General features: G+C 46.7%; 1 protein-coding gene across 2 annotated transcripts in view; it reads left to right on the forward strand.

Annotated features, from left to right (window-relative positions):
• The first annotated feature begins 235 nt into the window (after window positions 1-235).
• The window catches only part of wdr5 (WD repeat domain 5), a 57,590-nt gene continuing 39,789 nt past the window's right edge, over window positions 236-18,036 (forward strand). The window contains exon 1 of one of the 2 annotated variants that reach the window (XM_080211887.1): window positions 236-546. The gene's annotated coding sequence lies outside the window, so the exon portion shown is untranslated. The remainder of the gene's footprint in view (window positions 547-18,036) is intronic. The other variant, XM_080211888.1, reaches the window with a different exon arrangement.

An 18,036-nucleotide genomic window follows, 5' to 3' on the forward strand; every position in this document is an offset into this window, starting at 1 on the left:
AGATCAGCCATGATCTTACTGAATGGCGGAGCAGACTCCAGGGGCCAGACAGCCTACTCTTGCCCGTAGTTCTTATGAGTTATTTAGCTGGTGGTTAGTTCAATTAGGGAGTGGTTTGTGCGGCGGGAGGACTGGCGCTGCAGCAGGAGTCCCAGCAGCGGGAGGACTGGCGCTGCAGCAGGAGTCCCAGCAGCGAGTTTGTTGATTGTCGCTTCAGCTCGTTGTCTCTGTCGGGAGGCCGCAGGTTTGGCGCGGCGCAAGCGCACTGGGCGCTCCCGCCACATCGAACTGAAGGAACGGCGGCGCCCGGCCAAGGCTGCACGGGGAGAGCGGCGGCGCCAGGCCAAGGCTGCACGGGGAGAGCGGCGGCGCCAGGCCCAGGCTGCACGGGGAGAGCGGCGGCGCCAGGCCCAGGCTGCACGGGGAGAGCGGCGGCGCCAGGCCCAGGCTGCACGGGGAGAGCGGCGGCGCCAGGCCCAGGCTGCACGGGGAGAGCGGCGGCGCCAGGCCCAGGCTGCACGGGGAGAGCGGCGGCGCCAAGCCAAGGTAACAGCGGAGGCCCCAAAGATTGAGTGCGGCTCGAGCCGGGTCCCAACGGCACCAAACGCTAGGCCTAAAAGTGCCCCATTCTCCGCCCCCACCCCCCCCAACGCTGCAGCCCCTCATTGCCACCTCCGAACCCCGCGGGCCACTCCCCCCGAACCCCGCGGGCCACCCCCCCCCCCTCGAACCCCGCGGGCCACTCCCCCCGAACCCCGCGGGCCACCCCCCCCCCCCTCGAACCCCGCGGGCCACTCCCCCCGAACCCCGCGGGCCACCCCCCCCACGAACCCCGCGGGCCGCCACCCCCCCCACGAACCCCGCGGGCCACCACCCCCCCCCCCACGAACCCCGCGGGCCACCCCCCCCCCCCCCCAACGAACCCCGCGGGCCACCACCACCCCCTCACGAACCCCGCGGGCCACCCCCCCCCCCCCCCCTCCTCACGAACCCCGCGGGCCACCCCCCCCCCTCACGAACCCCGTGGGCCACCACCCCCCTCCTGAACCCCGCGGCCCCGCCCAACCCTGCAGGGGGGGGCCCCATTCCCACCCCCAATCCTGTGGCCCCCACACTCACCATCCCCACATTTCCCGGCCCCCTAAACGCGCAATTCCTCTTGTCGTGTTCCCCCCCTGCCCCCAATGTTCCCCACCCCCTGTTTTTTCCTCCTCTGTGGGGGCTCCCCCCATTTCATACAAACGTAGAAAAATAGAATAGTACAGGCCCTTTGGCCCTCGATGTGCTGAGCTTTGTCCGAAAACAATATCAAGCTATCCGTAGGTTAAGTGGTTTCCTGATAGTGTGTGGATAAGTCTACAAAAGGAGAGGCTGTACTTGATCTGCTATTGGGTAATGAACCTGGACAGGCGTCAGATCTCTCAGTGGGAGAGCAGCTCGGGGATAGTGATCATAACTCTATCTCCTTTACACTAGCGTTGGCATAGGGATAGGATCAGGCAAGCTGGGGAAGTGTTTATCTGGAGTAAGGGGAAATACGAAGCCATCAGGTAGGAAATTAGAGATGTAAATAGGGAGGAGGTATTCTCAGGAAAATGTACCAAAGTGAGGTGGCAGATTTTCAAGAAATTTTTGTCTGGAGCTCTGCACGACAACGTTCCGATGAGACAAGGAGGTTACAGGAACTGTGGTGCACGAAAGTTGCAACAAATCTAGTCGAAAAGAAAAGTGTACAAAAGGTTCAGAGAGCTAGGTAATGTTAGGGATCTAGAAAAGTGTACGGCTTGTAGAAAGGAACTTAAGAAGGAAATTAGGAAAGCCAGAAGGGGTCATGAGAAGACCTTGGCAGGTAAGATTAAGGAAAACTCTCAGGCGTTCTACAAATATGTGAAGAGTAAAAGGATGAGATGCGAAGGAATAGGACCTATAAAATGTGAAGGTGGGAAATTTTGTATAGAACTTGTAGAATTAGCAGAGGTGCTCTATGAATACTTTACTTGGGTATTCACATGGAAAAGGATCTTGGTGGTTGTTAAAGGCAGATCGTACCTTACGAGCCTGGTTGAGTTTTTTGAAAATGTGACTAAACACATTGACGAAGGAAGAGCGGTAGATGTGATTTATATGGACTTCAGCAAGGTGTTCGATGCAAGGTTTATTGAGAAAGTGAGGGGCCATGGGATCCAAGGGGACGTTGCTTTGTGGATCCAGAACTGGCTTGTCCACAGAAGGCAGAGTGTGGTTGTGGATGGGTCTTTTTCTGCATGGAGGTCGGTCACCAGTGGAGTGCCCCAGGGATCTGTTCTGGGACCCTTGCTGTTTGTGATTTTTATAAATGACCTGGATGAGGAAGTGGGAGATGGGTTGGTAAGTTTGCCGATGACACAAAGTTTGGAGGTGTTGTGGATAGTTGGAGGGATGTCAGAAGTTGCAGCGTGACATAGATAGGATACAAGACTGAGGGGAGAAGTGGCAATTGGACTTCAACTCGGATAAATGTGTAGTGGTCCATTTTGGAGGTCAAATGGGATGAAGGAGTATAATATTAGGGGTAAGACTCTTAGCAGTGTTGAAGATCAGAAGGATCTTGGGATCTGGGTTCATAGGACTCTCAACACTTTGCAGGTAGAGGATGTGGTTAAGAAGGCGTATGGTGTACTGTCCTTCATCAATCGAGGAATTGAGCATAGGAGTCGGGAGATAATGCTGCAGCTTTAAGACCCTGGTCAGACCTACTTGAAGTACTGTGCTCAGTTCTGGTCGCCTCATTACAGGAAGGATGTGGAAGCCATTGAAAGGGTGCAGAGGAGATTTACAAGGATGTTGCCTGGATTGGGTGGCATGCCTAATGGTAATAGGTTGAGAGAGCTCAATCTTTTCTCCTTAGAGAGACGAAGGATGAGAAGGGACCTGATAGAGGTGTGTAAGATGATGAGAGGTATTGATCAGGTGAACTCTGAGGCTTTACCCCAGGGCTGAAATGGCTGCCACAAGAGGACACAGGTTTAAGGTGCTGGGATGTAGGTACAGAGGAGATGTCAAGGATAAGTTTTTCACTCAGGGTGGTGGGTGAGTGGAATCGGCTGCCATCGGTGGTGGTGGAAGCAAATTTGTTAGGGTCTTTGAAGAGACTTCTGGATGAGTGCACGGGACTTAATAGGATTGAGGGTTACAGGTAAGCCTAGTAGGTAGAGTTAAGATGGGCAGAACTTGTGGGCCAAAGGGCCTGTTTGTGCTGTAGTTTTTCTGTGATTCTATCCCACTCCCTATCATTCTGGTTGCTCCATGTGCCTATCCAATAACCACTTGAAAGTTCCTAAAGTGTCCGACTCCACTATCATTGCAGGCAGTGTATTCCACACCCCAACCACTCTGAGTAAAGAATCTACCTCGGACATCCCTCCTATATCTCCCAACGTGAACCTTATAGTTATGCCCCCTAGTAACAGCTACGTTCACCCAAGGAAATAATCTCTGAACGTCCTTTCTATCTATCCCCCTCATCGTCTTATAAACCTCTATTAAATTGCCTCACATCCTCCTCTGCTCTAAAAAGAAAAGCCCAGCTCCCTCAACCTTCTTCGGTGGTGGTAAGACTTAACTTCCAAAGCAGGCAGCATCCTGGTAAATCTCCTCTGCACTCTCTCCAATGCTTCCGCATCCTCCTTATAGTGAGGTGACCAGAACTGCCACAATATTCCAAGTGTGGTCTCTTCAAGGTCCTGTACAGTTGCAGCGTAACCCATGGCTCTTAAACTCTGTTAATAAACCCCCTGTTAATAAACTCTAACACGCTGTAGGCCTTCTTCACGGCTTTGTCCACTTGAGTGGCAACCTTCAGAGATCTGTGGACATGAACCCCAAGATCTCTCTGTTACTCCACGTTCCCCAGAACCCTGCCGTTGACCCTGTAATCCGCATTCAAGTTTGGCCTACCAAAATGAACCACCTCGCGCTTATCAGGATTAAATTCTATCTGCCATTTTTCGGCCCAGCTCTGCATCCTATCAATGTCTCTTTGCACCCTACAACAGCCCTTCACCTTGTCCACTACTCCACCAATCTTGGTATCATCTGACCCACCCTTCAGCCCCCTCCTCCAAATCATTGATAAAAATCACAAATAGCAGAGGACCCAGCACTGACCTCTGTGTACACCTATTATAACTGGTCTCCAGTCGGAAAATTTTCCATCTGTCCCCACCCTCTGTCTTCAATGAGATAGTTACTTATCTAATTGGCCAAATTTCCCTGGATCCCACACCTCCTTACTTTCTTCATGAGCTGACCATGGAGAACCTTATCGTATGCTTTACTAAAATCTATGTATGCAATATCAACTGCTCTATCTCCATCCACAGACTTATTTATCTCCTCAAAGAATTCAATCAAATATGTGAGGCAAGACTTAACCTTCACAAATCCATGTTGACTATCCCGGATTAAGCTGCATCTTTCCAAATGATCATAAATCCTATCCCTCAGGACCTTTTCCATTAACTTACCGACAACCGAAGTAAGACTGACTGGCCTATAATTACCAGGGTCATTCCTATTTCCTTTCTTGAACAGAGGAACAACATTTATCACTCTCCAGTCCTCTGGCACTATCCCCGTGGACAGTGAGGACCTAAAGATCAAAGCTAAAGGCTCCGCTATCTCATCCCTTGCCTCCCAAAGTATCCTAAGATGTATCCCATCTGGCCCAGGGGACTTATCGACCCTCAGGTTTTTCAAAATTGCTAATACATCTTCCCTCAGAACATCTACCTCTTCCAGCCTATCAGCATGTATCTCACACTCATCCTCAAAAATATGGCCCCTCTTCTTGGTAAACATTAAAGAAAAGTATTCATTCATCACCTCTCCTATCTCTTCTGACTTCATGCACAAATTCCCACTACTATACTTGACTGGCCCTAACCTCAACCTGGTCATTCTTTTATTTCTGAAAGAAGAGTAAAAAGCCTTGGAGTTTTCCTTGTTCCGACCCGCCAAGGACATCTCATGCCTCCTCTTAGCTCTCCTAAGCCCCTTTTTTAGCTCATTCTTGCTATCTTGTAACCTCAACCGACCCAACTGAACCTTGTTTTCTCATCCTTACATACGCTTTTTTTCCTCTTGACAAGACATTCAACCTCCTTTGTGAACCATGGTTCCCTCACTTGGCCATTTCCTCCCTGCCTGACAGGGGCATACCTATCAAGGACACACAGTATTTGTTCCTTGAAAAAGCTCCATTTTTCATTTGTGCTTTTTCCTGACAGTTTCTGTTCCCATTTTATGCTCCCTAATTCTTGCCTAATTGCATCATAATTACCCCTCCTCCAATTATAAATTTTGCCTTGCCGTGTGACCCTATCCCTCTCCATTTCAAGAATGAGAGACACTGAATTGTGGTCACTGTCTCCAATTTACTCCCCCACAACAAATCTAACATTTGGCCAGGTTCATTACCCAGTACCAAGTCCAATCTGGCCCCACCTCTTGTCGGCCTGTCCACATATTGTGTCAGGAAGCACTCCTGCACACGCTGTACAAAATCTTCCACATCCAAACTATTCGACCTATAAAGGTTCCAATCAATATTTGGAAAGTTAAAGTCATCCATGATAACTACCCTGTGACCTCCACACCTATCCATAATCTGCTTTGCAATTTCCTCCTCCACATCTCTATCACTATTTGGGGGCCTATAGAAAACTCCTAACAACATGACCGATCCTTTCCTATTTCTAACTTGAGTCCATATTACCTCAGTCGGCAGATCCCCCTCAAAATGCCTTTCAGCAGCCATTAAACTATCCTTGATTAACAATGCTACTCCTCCAGTTCTTTTACCACCTTCCCTACTCTTACTGAAACATCTATATCTCGGAACTTGCAACTACCATTCCTGTCCCCTGTTGTAACCGTGTCTCCGTACTGGCCACAAGACGCACCAAGTTCACCTACCTTATTCCGGATGCTCCTTGCATTGAAGTAGACACACTGCAACCCACCTTCCTTGTCTGCCAGTACGCTCCTGCAACCTTGATACCCTCCTCAGTACCTCACAACACTCAACACTGCCTTCTGGACTACACTCTTTTTCCCATCCCATGACAAGGTAGTTTAAAACCCCCCCTGAAGAAGTACAGCAAATTTCCCTCCCAATTTATTGGTGTCCCTCTGGTTCAGGTGCAAACTGTCCTGTTTGTACAGATTCCAAACTCCCCAGAATGTGCTCCAATTATCCATGTAACTGAAACCCTCCCTCCGACACCATCCCTGCAGCCATGTGTTTATCTGCACTCTCTCTCTGTTCAAGTCTGCCCCCTCTGCCCCCCCCCCCCCCGTTTTCCCCCCTCTGCCCCCCCCCGTTTTCCCCTCTGCCCCCCCCCGTTTTCCCCCTCTGCCCCCCCCGTTTTCCCCCTCTGCCCCCCCCCGTTTTCCCCCTCTGCCCCCCCCGTTTTCCCCTCTGCCCCCCCCCCCGTTTTCCCCCTCTGCCCCCCCCCCGTTTTCCCCCTCTGCCCCCCCCCCGTTTTCCCCCTCTGCCCCCCCCCCCCGTTTTCCCCCTCTGCCCCCCCCCCGTTTTCCCCCTCTGCCCCCCCCCCCCCCGTTTTCCCCCTCTGCCCCCCCCCCCGTTTTCCCCCTCTGCCCCCCCCCCCGTTTTCCCCCTCTGCCCCCCCCCGTTTTCCCCCTCTGCCCCCCCCCCGTTTTCCCCCTCTGCCCCCCCCCGTTTTCCCCCTCTGCCCCCCCCGTTTTCCCCCTCTGCCCCCCCTGTTTCCCCCTCTGCCCCCCCCCGTTTTCCCCCTCTGCCCCCCCCCCCGTTTTCCCCCCTCTGCCCCCCCCCCCGTTTTCCCCTCTGCCCCCCCCGTTTCCCCTCCGCCCCCCCGTTTTCCCCCTCTGCCCCCCCCCCGTTTCCCCCTCTGCCCCCCCCCCCGTTTTCCCCCTCTGCCCCCCCCCCCCCGTTTTCCCCCTCTGCCCCCCCCCCCCCCGTTTTCCCCCTCTGCCCCCCCCCCCCCCCCCCCCGTTTTCCCCCTCTGGCCCCCCCCCCCCGTTTTCCCCCTCTGGCCCCCCCCCCCCCCATTTTCCCCCTCTGGCCCCCCCCCCCCCCCCGTTTTCCCCCTCTGCCCCCCCCCCCCCCCCGTTTTCCCCCTCTGCCCCCCCCCCCTGTTTTCCCCCTCCCACATCTCCCCTTCCTCTCACCGCCTTTTCCCCCATCTTATTGAAGCATGGCTGCCCTTTTCTTTTCCACAGACTTTCCCTGACTGCTCGGTGTTTTCCACATTTGTCTTCATTTCAGGATTTCAGCATCTGAGGGATAATTCTTTCAGTTTACCATGTTTTTGAAAGTCGCCTTTATGATTAACCACTCTTATTGTGTTATCTGTGAACTTTAATGTTTTGTTCCTGGATGATAACTCTGCAGTGAGAAGAGCAGTTGTTGCCACACTGCCCCTGTGGAGCAATACAATCAGGAAAATATTCATCAATCACTGTTCTGTTTTCTATCCGTGCCGCCACTCTCCCTTTAATAAAGAGTGCTTTTTGTTTTGTCAATAGGCCTCGTATGTAACATCTCAAATGCCTTTTGAAAATCTGTATCAGCAACATCCTCTAAATAATTTCTCAATAAACATGGGAGAGAGAGTTCAAGTGCAATGAGATATAGAAACCCAAATGGAGGGACCTGAAGCAACAGAACAGTTTAGCAATATGGATAAAGGCAATCAGAATGGGACAGAGAGCTGAACACTTATTTAAGTTTATTAACAACTGTCTGTGTTGTTTTCACGTTCACCCCGTGTCTGCGTGCGTTTCCTCTGGTGCTTCGGTTTTATCTTCAGACTGAAAAACTAGTTAGGGGCATTGACCCAAACAGGCGCCAGAATGTGGCAACTAGGGGAATTTCACAGTAACTTCATTGCAGTGTTAATGTAAGCCTTACTTTTGTCTAATAAACACATTTTAAAGGCAAGCAGAATGGAGCAGATAACAGAACATGTACTTTACGCAAGTGAATATAGTCATTGCCAGGAATAGAGATTTAAAAAAAAAATGAAATTAGAGCTTCTTTGTCTGCATTCACAAAGCATCTGGAATGAGAGAGAGAAGAGAGATGGATAGTGGCAGAAATAGAAATAAGTAATTTAGATCTCATCGCTATTACAGAAATATGGCTAAACTCTGACCCAGGTTGGGAATTTAATATTCCAGGGTGTACAAAATTCTGAAATTTGGTTAATGACAAAAGAGGTTTCGTAACCCTGATAATAAAGGATGATGCAGGGACATCAGTAAGTAAGGATCTGGCCTCAGAAGGTCAAAGTAGAATCAATATGGATGGGAATTAGGAATAGCTGGAGTCTTAAAAACATTGGGAGTAGTTTATATGCCCTCGTGACAGTAGTTATACCATTGGGTAGGGGATTAAACAAGATGTTATTGGAGTTTGTAACAAAGGCAGTATAATAAATGTGCTACACTAAATGTTCACTGAATTGGTCCCCAAGATGAGGTTCTGTCTTAGTAGGAGAGAGAATTAGGGCTATATTCTCTGGATTTTTGAAGTCTGAGAGGTGATCTCATTGAAACATAAAAGGTTCTGAAGGAGTTTGATAAGGTGGGCACACCACAACCGCTGGTTGAGGAATCTAAAACATGGGGCCACAGCATCAGGAGAAAAGGGCCAATCATTTAGGAATGAGATGAGAAATTACTTCACTCTGGTTGTGAATCATTGGAATTCTGTCCCCAGATGATGCTCCATTGTTGAAAGCTGGAACACACTTCTTTGATGTCTTAGGGAATTGAAAGATGTAGGAAGTGAATGAGAAAGTGGAGTTAAAGCTCAGGATCAGCCATAAGTGTAATGATCTGCAGAAAAGGCAATGTGATTTATTCCTGATCCTAGCTCTGTTATTAAAAGAATTCTGGTTATTGTTGTCAGGCACACCTTGCCTTTTATATATCATTGCAGACTGTCCTTATTGACACACACCTTTCAAAATGAGTTTAATTCTTTTTCCATAATGTGACCTTGAGAAGTTTCACTGCCGCTGTTAAACTGCCTGTTCTGTTTTTTTTCCCTTTTGTAAAGAGGTTCTCAAGTACAGCTTCCATATCTAAGAATGCTTGAAAGATTGTGGTCAGCACCTGTTCCATTAACATTCAGACATGCCATAGTCATTAGAATTTCATACTCTTTCCATTTTGAGATCCATTCATTCTGTCAGGTCCACATTCTTTATAGTTACTGCAACCACTCATTCTCCCCTTGTATTATGTGAAAGGCCAGCCAAAGTCCTCATTTTCTATCAAGCCTTTCTTCAACATAGATTGGTTGAATAGAATAGAATCTCTCCAGAAGGAGGCCATTCAGTCTGTTGTTTCTCTGCTGATCCTCTGAAAGCACAATTCACCTAGTGTCACATCCTGCTTTCCGTGCATGTTTTGTTTTCAGATATCCAATTAATTTCCTCTTAAATACCTCAACTGTATCTGCCTCCACCACACAGGCAGTGTTTTCCAGATCCTAATCACTCACTGTATAAAGAAGGTTTTCCTCATGTCCCCATTGCTACTTTTAAAGTAAAGTTTATATTTATTAGTGTCACAAGTAGGCTTACATTAACACTGCAGTGAAATTGTGAAAGTCTTTTGCCAATTACCTTCAATCTGTGTCCTCTTATTCTCAATCCTTCCACCAATGGCAACAGTTTTTCTCTGTTCAAGCCCCTCATTTTTGAATGATTTTGAATATCTAAGTCCCTCTCAACCTCTTCTCCAAGAAGAGCAGTCCCAATTTCCCCGATTGATTCATGTAGCTGAAGTTCCTCATCCTTGGAATCATTCCTGTGAATCTTTTCTGCCCTCTCCCTAATGCATTCACATCTTTCCTAAAGTGTGGCATCCAGAACTGGACACAATCTCTCTCCCCTCCACTTTCACCTTGTCATAGTATCATTGAATCCCTACAGTGCAGAAGGAGGTCCATTGAGTCTGCACCTGACCGCAATCCCACCCAGGCCACATCTCCATAACCCCACCCATTTACCCTAGCTAATCCCCCTGACAATAAGGGACAATTTAGCAAGGCCAATCTACCTAACCCACATATCTTTATCATTATCCTGTTTCGCTTACTCTTTGGTTTGCTGACAGGAGCTTTGCACTGAGCTGCTAGCCCCTTGAATAATTTTCAGCTGAGTGAATTTGATTTGATTTCCTTTTGTACTATTGATACAAGTTTTAGCTAAAGTTTGTGTTTGAAGTTTAATTGTTTTCCTCATCTGATCAGTTTCAGTTGTCACTACAGAGCCTAAACCTGGGGCACCTCCCTTAATCATCTATTTAAAATGTCCAATTATTTATTTGCTGCCATATTTAACATTTTTTTCTCATATTCCTGGACAAGTTCTCTGAAATTGATCCTTATTCTCTCTCCCAGTTATCTATCAATAGATATTCCGTCATCATTTACACTTAAATTGAATCAGTTTTACTGTTGTGCACTGATCCTAGAAGTTTTGAAAAGGTTTACATTTTTATGAAACTTTCGCATGAAAGAATGTCAAGGCATGTGCTGGCTCCACTTGTGAAAATATTAATATCCCCAGGATGTGACTCTTGGGATGTACTTGTGTTTTTGACTTGCTCTTGGTGTGACTCCCCTTCGAGGTGGGTTTGAATCCCACCACAGCAGATGGTGAAATTTGAATTCAATAAAAATCTGGAATTGGCCTAATGATGACTACGAAATGATTGTCAGAAAAACCCATCTGTTTCACTAATGTCATTCAAGGAAGGTAATCTGCCATTCTTACACGGTCTGGCCTACGAATTATTCCAGAGTCACAGCAATGCGGTTGACTCTTAGCTGCTTCTGAAATGGCTATGTGGGTTACTCAGTTGATGGGCAATAAATGCTGGTCCAGCCAGTAATGCTGACATCCCTGAATGAATTAAAAAAACCTGACCTGTTTTCAACTCCTTGTACATTTATTCACTGACTCCAAGTTGTGTGTACGTGTCCAATACCATTTTGTTTGCCCTCTGTCCACTTGTGCTTTGTTCACACTCCTCCAAGGCTAAGCTAGTCCTCTACCCTGCGCTATGTAAATTTGCCTGCCTGAGTATTGAGGCTCCTTTAGAATGTCTTTCTGTATTCCAGGTTCTATATAAAAGGAAATGTAGGAGAAATCTGGGATAGAGGAGGTGGTATAGAGTGATATGTAAGAGGGTCAAGAAGTTCCGTCTTATGTGGCTCTGTCAAAATGGGGGGAATGGAAGATGTTGTTGGTTTGCGTCTCTTTCATTCAAATTGGATGGCATTCAGGATTAGCTGAAGATTGCTTTAAAAACATAGTTCTGCAAAGCTGAATTTGATTGTGCAGATTTGTCTTGGTGCGTTCAGTGACTGCTGTACAGACAAATGTGGCAGACAACAAAATTCCAGACTGAGAATGAGAGAAACAGTGAGTTTCTGCTTTCAGTTGGGAATAGCTTTGGCCAAGGTGGGATGGGAGGATATCACCTGTAGCAATGAGAGCTGCGGTGTTTTTAGGACTTGTAGTGGTAGCCAGGATCACTGGGTAACATCTCATCCAGAGGACAGCATCTGTGACAATGCAGTGCTACCTCAGTGATGCACAGGAACAGATTACCTGTGGTTTCCTGGACTGAGATGACTTCAATTTAACTGAAAGGTAAAAACCCTGAAGAGAAAAACAGTGTGGCTGCTTGAGGCATTGCAGGGTGTGGCTGTGAGGGAGCAACAGAAGGTGTATGTTCTGGAGACTGAAGAAAACATTCTGCACAACTGACTGGATTTGAAATGCAGTTTTAGCTCAACAGGCTGCTGAGGTTGTGCATCATTGACTCCAACCTGGTGTAAGCGGCCACAAAGATAAATAGGGTGTGAATCAGTCACCGATGGGTTTGTCAGTTTTTACTGTAGGCAGTGTCCCTACGACAGTGAATGCTAGGAGTGCTGTCACGTGCTGGATTTTGCTTATTTGCTTGAGTTAAACAGTTTGAATAATCCTGTAATATCAGAAAAAAGCACTTTCCTCAAGACTTAATCAGCAATCTGAGACTGTTCTCGGTGTTAGGAATTGAAGAACAGAAGAATTGATTGCAAAGATGCTCATTGATCTTATCTGCACACTTCGTATTGTCAGTCAGAATGTCACACTAATGCCGATATGTTATCACAATTTTACCTATTGAGCAGATGCCACCATCTAGTTTTACTAGTATTCTTTATTTCTCTAGTAGATAATTTGCCTGTGATAGCTTCTCAAGTTCAACGACATACAGAAATTATCCCATGATGGGGAAAGTGATGCATATGGTATTGAAGGGAACTGTAGCTGCATCCTGATTTGAAACAATGTGTGTCAATAAAGCTTGAATTGACTGTCCAAGGTGGTGTCTATTGTGGGGAATCTGAGTGATCATTCCTCCTAGCCTACATGGAAGAGTCCTTGAGCAACTACATAAAAGGCATCTGGCTACAGTCCAGATGAAGGAATTAGCACGTGGTTAGTTTTGGCGGCTGGGTCTGGATTCTCAGATTGAAGAAAATGTGGGACAGTGTCAACCCTATATACGAATAAGAAATAGACCACAGTTGTATACTTTATATCCTTACAAGTGGCATAAAATACCAACATTTTTGGTCCTTACTGTTGTGAATACTACACAATAATCTTCACTGGATCCGAGTTGCCTGATGATTGTGTCTGTGCTATTACTGCGCGAGAATGATGCAGAATTGGTTCCAAGAGAAGAAGTGTCCACCAAAGTTCCAAATCAAATTCCAGAGTCAAAGACAGCCAAGCTCCAGGCCCGGTAGGATCTACCCCAGGTTACTGAGAGAGGCAAAAGAGGAGCTTGTAGGCACCCTGACAAAGATTTTTGTATCCTTGCTAGAAGTGCGGTGGATACTGGGACAGTGAGTAACTTTGAGGAGGAGTTAGACAGATTTATAATTGGTAATGGGTTGAGGAGTTATAGGGAAAGATAGGAAAATGGGGGTGAGGAGCATATTAGCCATGATCAAATAGCGGAGCAGACTCAATGGGCCGAATAGCCTAATTCTGCTCCTATGTCACATGAACTTCTATTGTTCGGTTGCAGATATGGGCAGAGAAATGTGAAATGGAGTTTAATCCAAGCAAGTGTGGGGTGCTGCACTTTGGGAGATCAAATGTTTAGGGTAAGTATCTAGTTAATGGCAGGACCCTGAACAGCATTGATATTCAGAGGGATCTTGGGGTTCAAGTCCAAAGCTCCCTGATGATGGCCACATGAGTAGATAGGGTGGTAAAGAGGATATATGGCATGCTTGCCTTTATTGGTTGAGGTACCAAGTACAAGAATCAGGATATCATGTTGCAACTTATAAAACTTTGTTAGGCTGCATTTGGTTCTGGTCACCACAATGCAGGAAGGATGTACAGGCTTTGGAGAGGATGCAGGCGAGGTTTACCAGGATGCTGCTTGGATTAGAGAGCCTGAGCTATAAGGAGAGTCTGGACAAACTAGGGTTGTTTTCTCTAGAGCAGTGGAGGCTGAGGGGAAACCTGATGGAAGTCTATAAAATTATGAGAAGCATAGATAAGATTGACCGTCGGAATCTTTTTCCCAGAGTTGAAATGTCTAATACTAGGGGCACGCGCTTGAGGTGAGAGGGAGAAAGTTCAAAGAAGATGAGGGGCAAATTTTTAACTGAACGGTAGGTGTCTGGAATGGGCTGCTGGGGTGGTTTTGGAGGCAGAAACGATAGGGTGTTTAAGGGACTTTTGGATAAGCATGTGAATATGCAAGGAATAGAAGGATATGGAGCAAGGGTAGGCAAAGGGATCAGTTTAATTTGGTGTTGTGTTCAGCACAATGTTGTGGGCCAAAGGGCCTGTTCCTGTGTTGTTCTGTATTATTCTATGTTCTATCACATCAAACCTGTGTTGAACCTAGTCAGGAGGAAAGGGAAGGTGTACAAAAGGTTCAGGGAACTAGGAGAGGTTAAGGATCTTGAGGAGTATAAGGACTGTAGAAAGGAGCTTAAAAGGGAAATTAGGAGAGCCAGAAGGGGTCATGAGAAGACCTTGGTAAGATTAAGGAGAATCCCAAGGCCTTCTATAAATATGTGAAAGGTAAAAGGATGAGAAGAGAAGGGATAGGACCTATAAAAGGTGAAGGGGGAAAGGTCTGTGTGGAACCAGAAGAAATGGCAGAGGTGTTTAATGAGTACTTTGCCTCAGTATTCACGGTGGAAGCTGATCTGGGAGATTTTGCTACGGATTTGCAGCAGATGGAAAAGATTGAGTTTGTGGATATTAAGGTGGAGGATGTGTTACAACTTTTGAATTCTATCAAGATAGATAAGTCGCCGGGACCAGATGGGATGTACCCCAGCATACTGTGGGAGGCGAGTGAAGTGATTGTAGAGCCCCTGGCGATGATCTTTGCGTCGTCACTGGAGACGGGAGAGGTTCCGGAAGATTGGAGGATTGCGGATGTAGTCCCTATTTTCAAGAAAGGGAACAGAGATAGCCCGGGAAATTACCGACCAGTGAGTCTGACCTCAGTGGTTGGTAAGCTGATGGAGAGGCTTCTGAGGGACAAGATTTACGAGCATTTGGAGAGGTTTGACATGATCAGGAGTAGTCAGCATGGATTTGTCAAGGGCAGGTCGTGCCTTACGAGCCTAGTTGAGTTCTTCGATAATGTGACTGAACACATTGACGAAGGAAGTGCCGTGGACATGGTGTACATGGACTTCAGCAAGGCGTTTGATAAGGTCCCCCATGCAAGACTTGAGAAGGTGAGAGGGCATGGGATCCAAGGGCCTTTGGCCTTGTGGATTCAGAGCTGGCTTGCCTGCAGAAGGCAGAGAGTGGTTGTGGATGGGTCTTTTTCTGAATGGAGGTCAGTCACCAGTGGAGTGCCCCAGGGATCAGTTCTAGGACCCTTGCTGTTTGTCATTTTCATAAATGACCTGGATGAGGAAGTGGAGGGATGGGTAAGTTAGTTCGCTGATGACACAAAGGTTGGTGGTGTTGTGGATGGTCTGGAAGGATGTCAAAAGTTGCAGCAGGACATAAATAGGATGCAGGACTGGGCGGAGAAGTGGCAGATGGACTTCAACGCAGATAAATGCGTAGTCGTCCATTTTGGCAGAACCAGCGGGATGAACGAGTACACTATCAAGGGCAGGAGTCTTAGTAGTGTTGAAGAGCAGAAGGATCTTGGGGTCCGGGTCCACAGGACTCTTAAATCGGCCTCGCAGGTGGAAGAGGTGGTCAAGAAGGCGTATGGTGTACTGGCCTTCATTAATCGAGGGATTGAGTTTAGGAGTCGGGAGGTAATGCTGCAACTTTATAAGACCCTTGTCAGGCCTCATTTGGAGTACTGTGCGCAGTTCTGGTCACCTCACTATAGGAAGGACGTAGAAGCTATTGAAAGGGTACAGAGGAGATTTACAAGGATGTTGCCTGGACTGGGAGGCATGCCTTATGAAGTTAGGTTGAGGGAGCTGGGTCTCTTTTCCCTGGAGAGACGAAGGTTGAGAGGCGACCTGATAGAAGTTTATAAAATGTTGAGAGGAATAGATAGGGTGGATTCTCAGAGGCTATTTCCCCGGGTTGAAATGGTCGCTACGAGAGGACACAGATTTAAGGTGCGGGGAGGAAAGTACAGAAGTGATGTTAGGGGTAAGTTTTTCACTCAGAGGGTGGTGAGTGAATGGAATCGGCTGCCATCAGTGGTGGTGGAGGGGAACTCGCTGGGGTCTTTTAAAAGACTTCTGGATGAGTATATGGGGTTTTATGGGATTGGGGGTTATAGATAGGTCTATGGATTGGTAGGTGTTGATGTGATCGGTGCAACTCGTGGGCCGAAGGGCCTGTTTGTGCTGTAGTGTTCTATGTTCTAAACAAAAGAGAAATAGATGTCCTGATCGACTGTTTAATTGACTGTGCGTGATGATTACTGGTGCATAGTACAGTGTCTAGAGTATTATTGATTCTATATATAGCATCATAGTAATTTCTTGTCATGACCAAAGAAGTAGGGGAGGGATGTTATATAATGTAGTAGTTGCAGATTTCTTTAAAAGCTGATCATATGATTTGATGGTAATGTCATTGGGGTTTCAGAGACTCTTGCTTTAACTTTTAGTTTTTACTCTGTACAATTAAAAGTTGTTAGTTTGAATATAAATGTACAAGCTGCATCTTTTTGTTAAAACCCACAAACTCTAACATAGTTTAGACAATCTTCACGGAGCCCCACAAAGTGTAAGTCTACCACTGCAAACAAGCCCTGCCTATCACTTCAGGGCCCTTTCAACCAGGGAGTGCAGTCACACCAGGTCATTTTCCATCACGGAAACTTCTCCCCATTGTCTTTAAGCAAGCATCAGAAAGTTGAAAGGAAGTGACTGGCTGCAGTTTGCCTCGCCAGGCTGCAGGGTTTTATTTAGGCAGTGGACAAGTTGGGCCGAAGGGCCTTTTTCCACAATGTAAACGTCTATGATTCTAATGTATTTAATTAAACTATCCTCAATGATACAAAATAGAAAGATGTTGGGGAAATATATGCACTTATATTTATTCTCATACTGTTTAGCTAATTGTTCTCGCACGTGTTCAGCATTAGCAAGGAATCAAATACTTTGGATGAAAATTCCAACAATAAATAACACAACACCTTGATTTGGAGTTCTTACACCAAGTGTATCGTCATATTGTGTAAAGACCCACTGAAAACAATCTTTGTGAAGTATATCTAATATTAAATGTATTGCTTATCCTTTGAGACATGACGGGGAATATTAGAGTGTAACACAAAATGAAGTCAATGCATATCGTGTGTTGTTAAAGGAGATCAAATAGTTGATATCTTGTTCAGGACTGAAAGTAAATTCTCATCTCACCATAACAAGCATGTACATGTATATTATAACATAGAACATAGAACACTACAGCACAAACAGGCCCTTCGGCCCACGAGTTGCGCCGATCACATCAACACCTACCAATCCATAGACCTATCTATAACCCCCAATCCCACTAAATCCCATATACTCATCCAGAAGTCTTTTAAAAGACCCCAGCAAGTTCGCCTTCACCACCACTGATGGCAGCCGATTCCATTCACTCACCTCCCTCTGAGTGAAAAACTTACCCCTAACATCTCCTCTGTACTTGCCTCCCCGCACCTTAAATCTGTGTCCTCTCGTAGCGACCATTTCAACCCGGGGAAATAGCCTCTGAGAATCCACCCTATCTATTCCTCTCAACATTTTATAAACCTCTATCAGGTCGCCTCTCAACCTTCGTCTCTCCAGGGAGAAGAGTCCCAGCTCCCTCAACCTATCTTCATAAGGCATGCCTCCCAATCCAGGCAACATCCTTGTAAATCTCCTCTGTACCCTTTCAATAGCTTCTACGTCCTTCCTATAGTGAGGCGACCAGAACTGCGCACAGTACTCCAAGTGAGGCCTGACAAGGGTCTTATAAAGTTGCAGCATTACCTCCCGACTCCTAAACTCAATCCCTCGATTAATGAAGGCCAGTACACCATACGCCTTCTTGACCACATCCTCCACCTGCGAGGCCGATTTAAGAGTCCTGTGGACCCGAACCCCAAGATCCTTCTGCTCTTCAACACTACTAAGACTCCTGCCCTTGATAGTGTACTCGTTCACCCCATTGGTCCTGCCAAAATGGACAACTACACATTTTTAACAAACTAACTTTATTTAGGTTTGACATTTAACTTGGTAAACATAAGAGGTTGTTTTTATCCAGTGTGGGCACCAGTTATTACAGCACAACTACATGTGTTGTTTCTTGTTTTCTGGTTGGCATTGTGATTGGAATATCATTTTGTTTAATACCTCTCACCATTTTCGCTGGAATTATTGTTATACTGAATATAGTGTCTTTAAATTAGACTGAAGTTCAGTCTGAATGCTGAATTAAACTGAGTACATGGGATGAATGGCCCTACAATGAGGAAACACTTCCTTTGTAGAGAATT

The sequence above is a fragment of the Carcharhinus amblyrhynchos genome, chromosome 25 (assembly GCF_965287045.1).
Source record: "Carcharhinus amblyrhynchos chromosome 25, sCarAmb.v2.hapA, whole genome shotgun sequence".
NCBI classification, from domain to species: domain Eukaryota; kingdom Metazoa; phylum Chordata; class Chondrichthyes; order Carcharhiniformes; family Carcharhinidae; genus Carcharhinus; species Carcharhinus amblyrhynchos.